This window comes from Marmota flaviventris, chromosome 8, assembly GCF_047511675.1.
Source record: "Marmota flaviventris isolate mMarFla1 chromosome 8, mMarFla1.hap1, whole genome shotgun sequence".
Taxonomy (NCBI): Eukaryota; Metazoa; Chordata; class Mammalia; order Rodentia; family Sciuridae; genus Marmota; species Marmota flaviventris.
The window spans coordinates 15,823,379-15,836,367 of NC_092505.1; positions in this window are offsets into that span (position 1 = coordinate 15,823,379).

The window sequence follows — 12,989 nt, forward strand, 5'->3', positions numbered from 1 at the left end:
CCAGTATCATTTCTTAAGATTACAGAGAAATAGTAGCCATGATTAATGTTGTCATTTGAATTGTGTTACCCTAAAAATACATGTTAGAATTCTAGCCCCGTGATTTGACTGAATCAAGAGGGAATTAATTTGAGTGAACATAAATCTCAAAGTAACACACATTTCAGGATTCCATTAATACAAAATTATTTGTATTCTTTTTTATAGTTTGTATTATTTTTGTGACTTATATAATTATGGAGGATATGCTGATGTTATGATGTATATACAGAGTGTGAAAAGATTTAGATAAGATAGCTAACATATCCATTGACTTCAATGCTATTTTTTTCCTCCTGTCTAGCTGTAACTTTTTTCCTTTGGCCAACAACTCTCTGTTGCTTCTGCCCTTCAGCCATTGCTAGCCACCATTCTGTTCTCTGCTTTTGTGAATTTGATTGGTTTAGGTTCCACAAATAAGTGAGAATGAATGGTTTTACTTCTGTATCTTTTAAATTTTACTTAGTATAATTTCTTTCAGGTCCTTCCATGTTATTGCAAATGACAAAAATTCCTTTTGAAGGCCAAATAATATTGATATAATATAATAGAATTTATATTATTATACAAATATTTAAAGATTTTTGAAATGGTAAATACAAACACAGAATGTCTCCTCTTTAATATGTGTAACCTAGGTTTAATTCACAATAATCCCTAAGATGATGGCTAGCCTCACTATTTCTAGAATTTGGTTCAATGATAATCTAATGATCTAACCAGTACTAGAGTTGTACTGTTTGGAATAAAACAAGAGTTTCTAAAGTAAATCTATCATGTTCACTGTGTATGAATTTGTATACAAAAATAAAGTGAGAGATTTTGCATTATCAAAATTCATCTTCAGGTCTATTGATTTATTGTCATTATTAAAATTGAAATAACTTTCAATGGGAATGGTTTTCAGATCTATAAAATTTTTAGCTGCAGATCATTTTCTGGTGGAAAATAAAATTACAAACATTCTGTTAAATGTTTGGTGCATTTATACACTCGAATTTTGACACTTCCTTCATAATTGTTTATCACATGTCACAGAATCTGAAAAACTCTAGATTCCCAGAAACCTCTAAGTTTCATTTCTGCATTTGAATTGTGTGCAATTGCAAAATTTGTTATATTCTTACTGTACCTAGAGTTACTATTATTGATAAATGCACACAGACTATCAGATAAACACACAAACCTGGCTATCACTGAACCTCCTTGAAAAAATTAGATCAGGTAAGTTTCTCATCTGGTGAAACATTAAGTTTATTCAGATATTCAAATATTTTCAACAGAGCATTTTCTTTTGGTTAACATCATACTTCTTCAAGAAATAATATGAGTTTATGATCAGTTACCATATTATCATGTAAAATATAAAAAATCTCAAATTCAATGTATTAGTATTAATTCAGAAATGTTATAATAACAGTAAGCACTCTGTTAATTTAACCAGATACGTTATGCAGAGCAAGACTTCAATAATAAAATAAAGCAATGTGTTAATTTGCATTTGGGGGTAAGCATCATATCTGAGTAACTACTCCTAAATATTTTTGGTCAGAACCTACTCCTACACAAAAGTTAAATATCCAAGCTACATTGACTCATTGTTCATAATTTCTTACAGTTTAGACCTATTCCTTTTAAGTCAACAATGAAGAAAAACATTTCCATATCAATATCATGCTGAATTTAGGTCGTATTAAAAGAATTGCCATTAGCAGTATTTGTGCCTTAGTGTTGTAACATTGAAAAAAAGACTTTATTAGCTTAAATTATTTTGTAACTTGGTCTTCTACACCATAACTCAGCTCCTGAATATAAAGTTATATGGGAAAGTGTTATTTGATTGACCACTTTACTACAAAGCCATCCTATATTTCCAAGCAAACATCTTCAATACCATATTTCACTAACATCTTAGCAATTGTCTGTTTTCTTTAATCTCAGCAACCCAAAGTGTTATTATAGAAGAAGCACACATAGCACCAATATTTATATGTGAAATATTGAGTGTCTATGTCTGTAGACTTTTCCATTCAATACGTTTTTTTGTTTTATTTTTGTTTTTGTTTTTTTACAGAGGACTCTTGGTTTTGAATGTATTTATTTGTGTGTTTTGTATAAATTCTATTTAAGGGTTGATAGTTTCATTCCTTCATTATCCAATACATCTCTACAGATGAAACATTGTGGTTTTAACACATTGTCATTTATTGTGGTCCAAGCAGTGATCTCAGTATATCAGGACTTGTACTCCAAGTAAAATGAATATGGACTTTGGTATTGAGCTCTTTATAATGACATCTTTCACAATCCCTATGACTTCTGTCAAATTCAGAAAAAGTGTACTTCTTCTTAACAAACCCCCAGGGAATTTGTTTCTCCTTCTACAATTAGGATAAAAATTAAATAATGCAAGTCATATTCCTTAATATAACTAATAAAATTAAACTATAACTTGAAAATCCATGTGTTACTAAAATTTAAAATGCTTTTAGGAACAACATATTATAAAAATTTAAAAAAGCATGCAAAAGTGTACACTGTCTCAAAATTTTTAAATGTCACATGCTGCAATGGTTCCTGTGGCAATGACTAGCTCAGAACTGAGACTGTATGTAGCTCACAACTTCTAATTTTTCTATAACCTGGGGAGAAATGATCACACTGATCATAAAGTGGAACCATCTGACAATACCAAATTGCTGCAGATATTTCGAAATGCTTACTATCTATACGTTAAAGTCATATAAGGTAAAACAACATTTCAACCAATTACAAACCACAAATATAATAGAGAATGGTCTCATAGGATTTTATCACCCAGTGTTGCCACAACCACCCTAGTATGTAAGTATACTCAATAATGTTTGCACAACCAAAAATCACAAAAACAGCTTAACAAGTATTAAAAGGTACATCCCTGATAAAATGTGATTACTGCCCTTATTAAGAAGAGACACTAGAGCATTAGTGTGCATACGCTTTTCCTCTCTCTCTCTCTCTCTCTCTCTCTCTCTCTCTCTCTCTCTCTCTCTCTCTCTCTCTCTCTCTCCTTCTAGTTCCCCCTTGCTTTCTCTATGGGAATGCAGTGCCATATGAATGCACAGCTCAAAGGTAGTGCACTAAAGGCTGGAGAGCACTAGGAGCCAAATCAGCAGGCACATTGACCTTGAGCTTCCCAGCCTCCAGAACACTGAGTGATAAAGTTCTGATGTTTAAGCAAAAAAAAAAAAAAATGTACTGCAAATGTACATATAGTTTCAACGTATGATATCACTATAAAGGAAACATGCTGGGTGATATGAGCACATGTTATATCAATCTTATCTATAGCCAAGGAAAGATGAACGGGTGAGGAAATCTTTCCATAGAAAATGAGGTGGCACCAAAATACGCACATTCAGGACCTGGAAGAGGCTCAGAGGGCCAGTAGGTTGTTAGATCAAAGAAAGTTCTAGAAAATGAACAAGAAGGAGGAGGAGAGGATAGAGCCTTCCTGACACTATGTGCAGTAAACTTTTCTTATCTAAAGTTTCAGCTGCCTGCAATCAACTTTGGCCCTAAATTATTAAATGGAAAAATTTCAAAATAAAATTCATATGTGTGTCATTCTGAGAAAAACGATGAACTCTTATGCCATCTCTCTTTGTCACAACAAAGATGTTAATTATCCTTTGCCCTGCCTATCAGGCTGTGTGTGTGTGTGTGTGTGTGTGTGTATGTGTGTGTGTGTGTATATATATATATATATATATATATATATATATATATATATATATATACTACTCTTCCAAAATTGCCTAGTAGCCATCTCAATTTTAAGATCAACTGTCCCAGTATCACAGTACTTAGGTTCAATTCTTGTTTTATTTAAAATGTATCTAAAACAGAAGATTAGTGTTTCTAGTGATTTTAACAAAGTATATTATTATAATTGTTTTATTTAACTATTAGCTATTGTTAATCACTTACAGTGTACCTAACATACAAGTTAACTTTTATCGTATGCATGTACATAAAAAAAAAGTCTATATTTTATTCAATATTTGCTACGTTTTCTGGCAGTAGCTAGTGGTCTCAAAACATCTCTCCCATGGATAAGAAGGACTATTCTACATGATAATGAGACTGTTTCTTTCCTAAAATCTATATGATGTCATTAAACGAACAAGACAGGTGTTTACAGGCATGATATTATCAGATTTGTCCCACATGGACCAGATTCTAAAGACATCTGTTGGAGGGAAACTAGAACTCAATATTAGATAGGATATAGAGGGAAAGTACAGGCAAGAGGCCAAACATGAAACACTTTTATTTTTTCTATTTTTTATTCTGTATGTGGCATGTGCAGTTGTTGCACACACATATGTACCACAATGTAATACACATAGTGCAATGTAGTCAATTATAAGGACTCAACAAGTATTTTATAATGATTTAGAAAATGGTTTTCAGTTTGTATGCTATACAAAAATACAACTTTTTTTCCACTATAGGGTTTCCTATTAATAAAGAAGATTATATATTATTATATCAATAAGTGCATAAGTAAGAATAGATTGAAGGAATTATATTCAATAAAGTAGTTAATTAAAGTCCTTATGGTGAGTCCCATGACCACATTACTTTTAAGAATCACTAGCAGTGTAATAGCCTTATTGTTGACACAAAAAAATTTAAGCCAGTTTTTCATAAATGTTTATAGGATAACTTTGTAGATAAAATTCAAGAGTAAATATTTTTGCTGGATTGTTTTATTGTACACAGTCATTCATTCTTGACAACAGAAATTATACATTGCTTCTTAATGCCTTAGGGACAAAGGGCCCCTAAAAGATAGACTGTATATTCTATGCTTTCACTGTTTTGCCTCTGCCATGTGTGATGCTTGAAATACAATTGTGCATGAGGTACATGCACTGGAGAAGAATCTTTAAGAGGCACTAACAAATTTTCCCAGCCTAGTTGTTTCTGCTTCTCCCTTTGTCCTGGAATGAAAATATGTTTGAGGGTTGCAGCTGACATCAGCATACACATAGCTTGAACAACAAATAAATGCCACTTTCTTGTCACAAGCCACTGATATTCTGGAGTGGTTGTTCCCTCAACAAACCTTGGTAATACAACCTCTACTGTTACAATTTGGTCAAATGAATTTCTTACATGTAGAAGAGGCCCCATCATTATTGGTTCACTGCTGAGTTTTCAATGTCTAGATAGTAGTAAAATAAAGGTAGACCTGGATAATTATTATAGGATGAATTAATAGAATGGTAAATTAAGTGAATGAAATAAGAGGATATCTATTTTTATTAGTGGATGTATTTTGAAAATTGAAGTGAAAATTAATAAATATATGGTGTGATATAGAATGGGATCACACAGAGATTAGCCAAGAATATCAGAAAGATTCTTAGTTTGCACAGAAGAAAAAAAAATCACAATTGTAGATGTTTTCATTACTCTTCAAAGACTCCAATCTGTCTTCCTCCTCTACCAGTCCCCCAAATGTCTTTGCAACGTAAATATTTAAGGCTTCATCTTTTCTAACATTTCATCAGCTTTCAAACAAAGCAGGCCGCCACATTTTCCAAGACACCCTCTTCCTTCTAACACACCATGCTGCGGTGGTTTTCCCCGGATCCCCCTGTCCTTGAGTGTTCAGGGCACTCAACTTTGTCCTCACCTGTCTTTTTCTCTCACTTGATGCTAGCTTCCTGGATGATTTCATTCAACAATCCAGCTTCCATTGCTATCTGTTGAGGGAAAGTGACACAATTAACTTCTAATATTCACCTCCAGGCTGACTTTAACCCTGTATCACCACCTTTATCTTTGACATCTGCCAATAGATTTGTTTAAGACGGGGCACAATCAAAGGTACTGATGGCTTCTGAGAGGTTGCATACAAGGAGAACTACAATAGACACATTGAATTTACTTCTCTTAGCAACAGATGTTTTGCTGAAATGAAGTGATAGAGGTAAAATCCAAATAGCAATAAGATGAGGAACCAAACAACAAAGAGGAAATTAAGAAAAAGAACATGGACAACCTTGATGAAGTTTCTGGATGGGCTAAAGAGACAGATTGGCAACTGCAAGAATAAATAAATATGCTTATATTTAGGACATTTCACATTTGTGTAATTGGGAGTAGAAAATTAAGTCTACAATATATCTTTTATAAAAGGGAAGTCTTAGAGAAATAAAAACTGCAATACTGGCACTTAAATATTTTCCTCCTCAATTTGATATTGAACATAAGATTTTGCCAAATTATAAAAGTAAACACTAGATTTATGTACTAAAGATTTATGTACTTTGTCTTTGACATCTGCAAATTTATCTTTGACATTTTCAAAGATGCAACTGTAGGATCCTTAAATTTAGAAATCAAAATAGAAGGTAGAGAGTAATCTGGTATATTCCATATACTTCTTTCCACCTGAAAATAAACATTTGGAGCTGGAGTTTTAGCTCAGTGATAGAACACTAGCCCACCATTCATGAGGCCCTAGGTTTGATCCCCAGAATCTGACATACCAAAGATATTTCCTCAGTCTGAGGGTTAATTTTCTGTGATTTTGGCTAGGGCTAAACTACCCAGTTGTTATGTCAAACATCACATCATGAAGGCTGTTTTTATTAGCCATGATTAACACTGAAAACAGAACCCATGAAGTAAAGCAGATTGCCCTCACGTGTGGATACACCCCCAAACCTGAAGGTCTCAAAAGACTGAGGAACATGGAGGAAGAAATCCATACTGCAACATTACAACACCAACTTGTATGTACATGCCCAACTCATAGGTAAATTCTGTTTCTTTGAAGAACCCTGACTAATAGAAGGGATACACGAGCTTTGCAAGTAGAAAGGACGGACAACTTGGAAGGGACTTATAAGACTTTGAAGCCACAAGTCTCATTTTTTTTTAACCCCAGGTAGTGGTTATATTCACAGTACTAATAGCCCATAAACATGTCCAATTATTATTTGCCAATTAAAAAGTATGTAATTTTCCTATGTAGTCTCTGCAGCTTTAATGATATATTAAAAATAAAAATTGGAATTCCAGATAAGTAGATAATATTCAATATATAAACTAACATGCATTTATTTCTTTTAAGTGATGATACCAACTATAGTTTTATAGGGGCCTAGTACATAAACAAAGGGCTAGATGGGAGCTCTGTTACGTGTATCTATATCTTTGCCATCAACCCCCGAGAATGTTAAAGGAAAGGAGAAAACAGTTATCATTAGGAATTGAGTTCCATCATTATTCTTTGTTAAATTCATTCTCAAAATAAATAAGAGAGGCAACAAATGAAAGCCCCACTCATACAATTTCCACCCGACACATGCACAATTTGAGGTTTATTTTTGTCCTCTGCCAGATTACATTTAAATAACATAAGTCAACTTGCATATATGTCCATCTGATGCAATATACTTTTTAACTAACAACATGCAATTACAATACAATACAATACAATATTTAACTAGCTGATTTTAGGTGGCATTAGGAAATCTTTGATATCCAACCTGAGTTATTAAATGATGTCAAGAACTGGTAAAGGGATGGGGATGCAGCTCAGTGGTAGACTGCTTTCCTGGCCTGTGCAAGGCCTTGGTTTCAACCCCCTCACTCCCCTCCTCCACACAAAGGAAATGATTAAAATTGACGTCAAAATACTTATTACAAGTATACACATGTATTTCAATGATTATGTTCTAGCAATAATAAGAACCTCTCTCTGTTTTGTGAAATATTTACTTCCATTAATTATTCACTTACTTTGTGTTTCCTGTGCAATTCAAAATGAGTCAAGCAGATGAAATTCCGGAAGTACTTGTTTACTTTCTCTATGTAAAATTTAAGAACTAAAGTTATGTGAGGAAGTTCTGGACTTTATTACATTAAACAGTTTAATACATGTGCGGTTTTGAATTCATTAGAATGAATTTCCTAAAGACACTTTCGGCTTGTTTTCTGTGAGATGAATTTATGGATTGAGCTGTTTGGCCAATGACTACACATCAAGGAATGAATGAGAGAATTATTTTCATTTGCTTCAGTGAAAATCTAGCCACATTCTTTGTATGGGGTTGAGATGTTTTCCATTTCTCATTCCTGGTCACTCCTCTGACCTCAGAAAGAGACATTTGTTCATATGACAACATATAAGCATTTCATAATAAGCAACAAGATTCTTATTAGTGACTCCAGACTTCCTTTTGCAATTTTTTTGTTATATTTTTTCCCCAAAAGCCTGTAATGTAGAAAATAGAAGCCAATGTACAGCATCAACTCTATGTTGGATTCAAGTAATGTTTTAATCCAGGTATGCATGTTTGACTGCCTTTAAACCAGTTCAGATTGCATTTCCATGTTTATGATCTCATTTCAAATGTTGATGTGTCCAGGCAACATTCTTGTTCTATTGCACTAACATAAGACACAAGATAAACAATAAAAATTTTATTCTACTTCAAAATTTACTTTAGTAGAAAAAGCACAATGGAATAATGTCCAATATCTAAATGTATTTACAATTATTATAGAGGTATTTTTAACATTCATAGAAGCCAAAAAATATTTTAAGCCCTTTGGAACAACTCGTCATGATTCAAAATGACTATTGCTAACTATGCTGATGTTTTTATAACCTGTAATTTCATGTGAAAAACAAGCAAAATAATTTCAGCCTTTCAGCAAAATGTGTTTCTGATGTCATCCCCCTAATGCTATTGCTTATTTTCTATGAATGATCATTTATGGTAAATGTTGTATTCAGGCTAAAATGAATAGGTGTTTCTCTGAATGCCTAGATTTAAATAAATGCTATTATAAACTGTCATTAAAACTGAGCTCTTTTAAAGGCTCACTAGTGCATATCTCTTCAAATAAAATTTTCTTATTCTAGAAATAATATACAATATGTAATTAAAAGAAATGAGCAAAGACTGAGCTAGAACAAACTCTACTAGCAAACTGCCTTCCTATTTTAAAAACAACATTGTCTTTTCCCTGGGTCTCCAGGCTGCCAGTCTACCTTTGGATTTTGGACTTGCCAACCTTCATAATCAAATGTGCCAATTCCTCAAAATCAGTCTCTCTCTCTCTCTCTCTCTCTCTCTCTCTCTCCACACACACACACACACACACACACACACACACACAAACATACACACACACATCATTTGTTCTCTTTCTCTAGTGAAGTTTAATAAAGGCTAATAATAAGAAAAATGTATAATACTAAAGAAAATAAAGTAACATAGTATGTGACGTAATAGTACATAAAGAATTGATGTACAAAGTGTGGTGGAGAGTGCCAGAAATTGTAGATTCAATTTCAAATAGAGGATGCTATATTTTGTCTCTGGGCCCCCAAATGCCCATGTGGTAAATTATTGTTTCCCAGGTTGTGGAACTACCAGGGGATGGTGAAATCTTTAGGAGACAGGGCCTAGTAGAAGGAAGTTAGGTCATGAGGGCATACCCTTGAGTGGGCTACTGAGACTCTAGTCCCCTCCTCTCTGTTTTTTGCTTACAGAGAACAATGAGGTGAACAACTTTGCTCTATCTATCATATGCTTCCCACCATGGTTTGCTGCCTCACCACAGGTCTTAAAAGTTAACTAACCACAAACTAAAACCATTAGAACTGCAAGCCAGAATAAACCTTTCTTTCATTAAGTTGATTGTCTCCTGTATTTTGTCACAGTAATAGAAAGCTGACTAACACAGAGAATGAAAAGGAGATGGCACTGAGTAAAGATTTGAAAAAGACCCCCTGGTAAAGAGGATAAGAACATTACAGCCAGAGGAGAAGACAAACCAAAATATCAGAAGTAAACCAAATATGTTCAAGAATTTGCAAGGAGTTCTTAGTGTCCAGAGAAGAAGAAAGAGTGGATGATAAATAATTCACAGAGGCAGATGAGGGACAAAAGTCATAGCAAACAATATATGAGATTGTTAGTACTTTCACTTTTTATTTGAATGAAATGGAAAGACTGAAAAATTTGAGCAGGGATATGTGACAGATGTAGGACAACCAAGGAATTAGCAGGAAGCGGGTTTATTTTAACTGCAACAGTCTGGGGGTGGGTCTAATGCTTAAAAATCCCTGCTGATGGTTCTTTGAACTCTACACTCAGTTTACATCTTTGTGGGTGTTTACGTAGAAGTACTTTTTGTTCCCTTTTCTTAAACTAGACAGAAGTTTTAACAAGTTTTTACCAGGGCAAACTCAAATAGCAATTTTTGTACAAGATCAAGCTAGTAGGCAAACTTTTACAAGAAAGAGATCCTTACAGAAAATAAGAAGCTTTCAACCACATTGAACTCTCTTTAGAAATCTTTTGCTGATATCCTGTTGATAGGAACAATTATGGTGAGGGTTTTTGGAGAAGCTTAATTATGACTCTTTGGTAGGGAGAGTACTCTATGATAACATTCTCAATTTGATTCTCATGGATTATTCTAGCTGTTGGGTTGAGAATCACTGAATGGGGGTCTCAAAGTCAAGGTTAAACTTCACATTCTAAGGGATTTCTTACACTGAATGAGTCTACACAACATGGTGTTTGGCAAAGCCAGTCTGAAGTGCCATGGGTGGGTGGGCAGGAATGGCCCAGCATGTGCAAGAGTGAACAGGTTACAGCCCTGGCACAGGGTATGGGTCTGCACAAGGGAAGAAGAATGGAGTTCAGGAACCCTGTAAATTTCAGTCAGCTTTTGTTTTCCATACGGTGGAGTCCATTTCTCCCTCACAAAGTCCTTAAGCCCTCTTTTATTTTTATTTATTACTATTAGTTGTAGTATTTGTATTTGTATTATTATTTGTATTTTGTTTTTTTAGAGGTTCCAGGCATCAAAACCAGGACCTTGTGCATGCTGGGCAAGTGCCTTACCACTGAACTACATCCTCAGCCTGGCTCAAGTCCTCTTTAGTTTTCTAAATGATTGAGTTTTATCCATAATAATAACCTCCGTAATATATATCATCCAATTATGTACTTTCATAGCATATGTGAAATCTCTTCCCAACAGCATCAAGATTATTGTTGGGTCTAACAGTTGAGAGGACTATGTTTATGCTACAAAATGACTGCTACTTTCTCCCTCCCCAGTATCTTTCTCGGAGTCCACCCTATACAGAGGCACATAGAATGAAAATTTTGGGAGAAATAGTTGAGTCTCACCAATTTGTATGCCACAAAGACATCATAAAAGAAAGAAAGAAAGACAAGGGCAGGAAAGAATGTCAGAACAATATTATAATAATCAATGTAAGATATTATGCTGGTAATAAATGGAAAAATGTTGGGAGATAGGGAAGAGTCAGGTGGGGTTGAAAGAGGAAATGTGAATCTTGGTGGTCTCAAGACCTTTATGGAGGTGAGTCTGGGAATATTAGAAGGTATGAAAAGTTAGCAATCCTCTCATGATCCCAAAGAGTTCCGGGGCCCTGTTTTTACTGGACAATTGAGAACACCACCAGGATGGTCATTATATTATCTGGTCTTCACAATTTTAACTTGCAGGAATCTCCTTGGGGCCTCAATATCCTCTCTCCAACAAGATTCACAGTTTTAGGTATTTATATTCATCCCTAGTTCCTAATGCATTTAGGTTGATTAGAACAATGCCCAGTACATAATAAGTTCTCAATAAATTCTAATTATCACTTTTGCTTTCAAGTCATTAAAATGTTGAACACAGATTTTCCTCTCAAGTTATGATCATATTGGTGCAGCATTCATGAGTCATACTTTTTTTTCTTCTTAAATGGAAGTATTAACAGTTTTAAGTTATTAAGAAGCTAGGATGTGTTGAGGTAATAGTTTTGGGTCAACAAAACCAAATTAGAATCACATCCCCTCCTTTTGTGTCTTAGAAATTTGGGGACTTTGGTAAATTTGCCTATCCACTTATCACGTATAATTTTGTGCCATATGGTTCTTTGGAGGTAAAAGTAAATAATATTTATGATCCTTTGGCTCGATGTAGGCTTCCATTTAACTTTATTTCCCCCATTACTTTTTTCTGAAATTAGGTCAGAAGAGAAAACTGGCTGGCCACTAGATATTTATTTTCTCCACTCTTTGGAACACCGATAGAGCTCTCTGTGAGGGTACTGCCCTGTTAGGGTCTGTAAACAAGTCAAGATGGCGCCTGGCATTTTGCCAGAGGGAGTGGTTTGTGAAGTAAAGCCAGAGAGCCATTAAGTGTGGAGATTCCTTATTGGTTGACTGCTGTATCTAGTTTATGTTAATTAAGATAAGCTGTGTGGAATGTATATGTACCCCTCCTGTCCTACAATAAACGGCTCCCACTCCTGCTGTATCAATGTACACAAGTTGCTAGTCACCCCCCGGTTATTTGCTGCAGCCAGACTGCAGCAGTGCCCAAAACAGAATAAGGGCTCATTCCATCTCCTGAATTTCTCCTTTCTATAAGACATCATCTGTGTCTGCCTTCTGTAAACAAAAAATATAAACCACATATATCTATATGGATTATTTTGGTTCACATTTCTGGTGTAAGGTCAAGGGCTCACACCTAGAGAGGACATTCTTGCTGGAAGAATCTTGAGGTGGCATGGAGCATTAGGTAGTGAGAGATAAGGCAAGAGAGCTAGCTACACTGGCATTTCTAACAGAGCCTCTCTAGGAAACCCATGAATCCACTAATCGTATGAATGCATGAACCCATTTTTAAGGGCAGAGCCTTAAACATTTTTTGAAAGTCCCACTGTTCCTGTTTCTTAATAGTGAGAATTCAATTTCAATACTTAAGTTTGGAGGAAACAAAGTTTCCCATGCAGGAAACGTCCCTTGGATACAGGATTCACAGAGATCCTCCATTCTCCTATCTTTGGGGACTTAGAGCCCTACAGGGGCAGACTTCCTGAACATTTATTTTTTATTGCA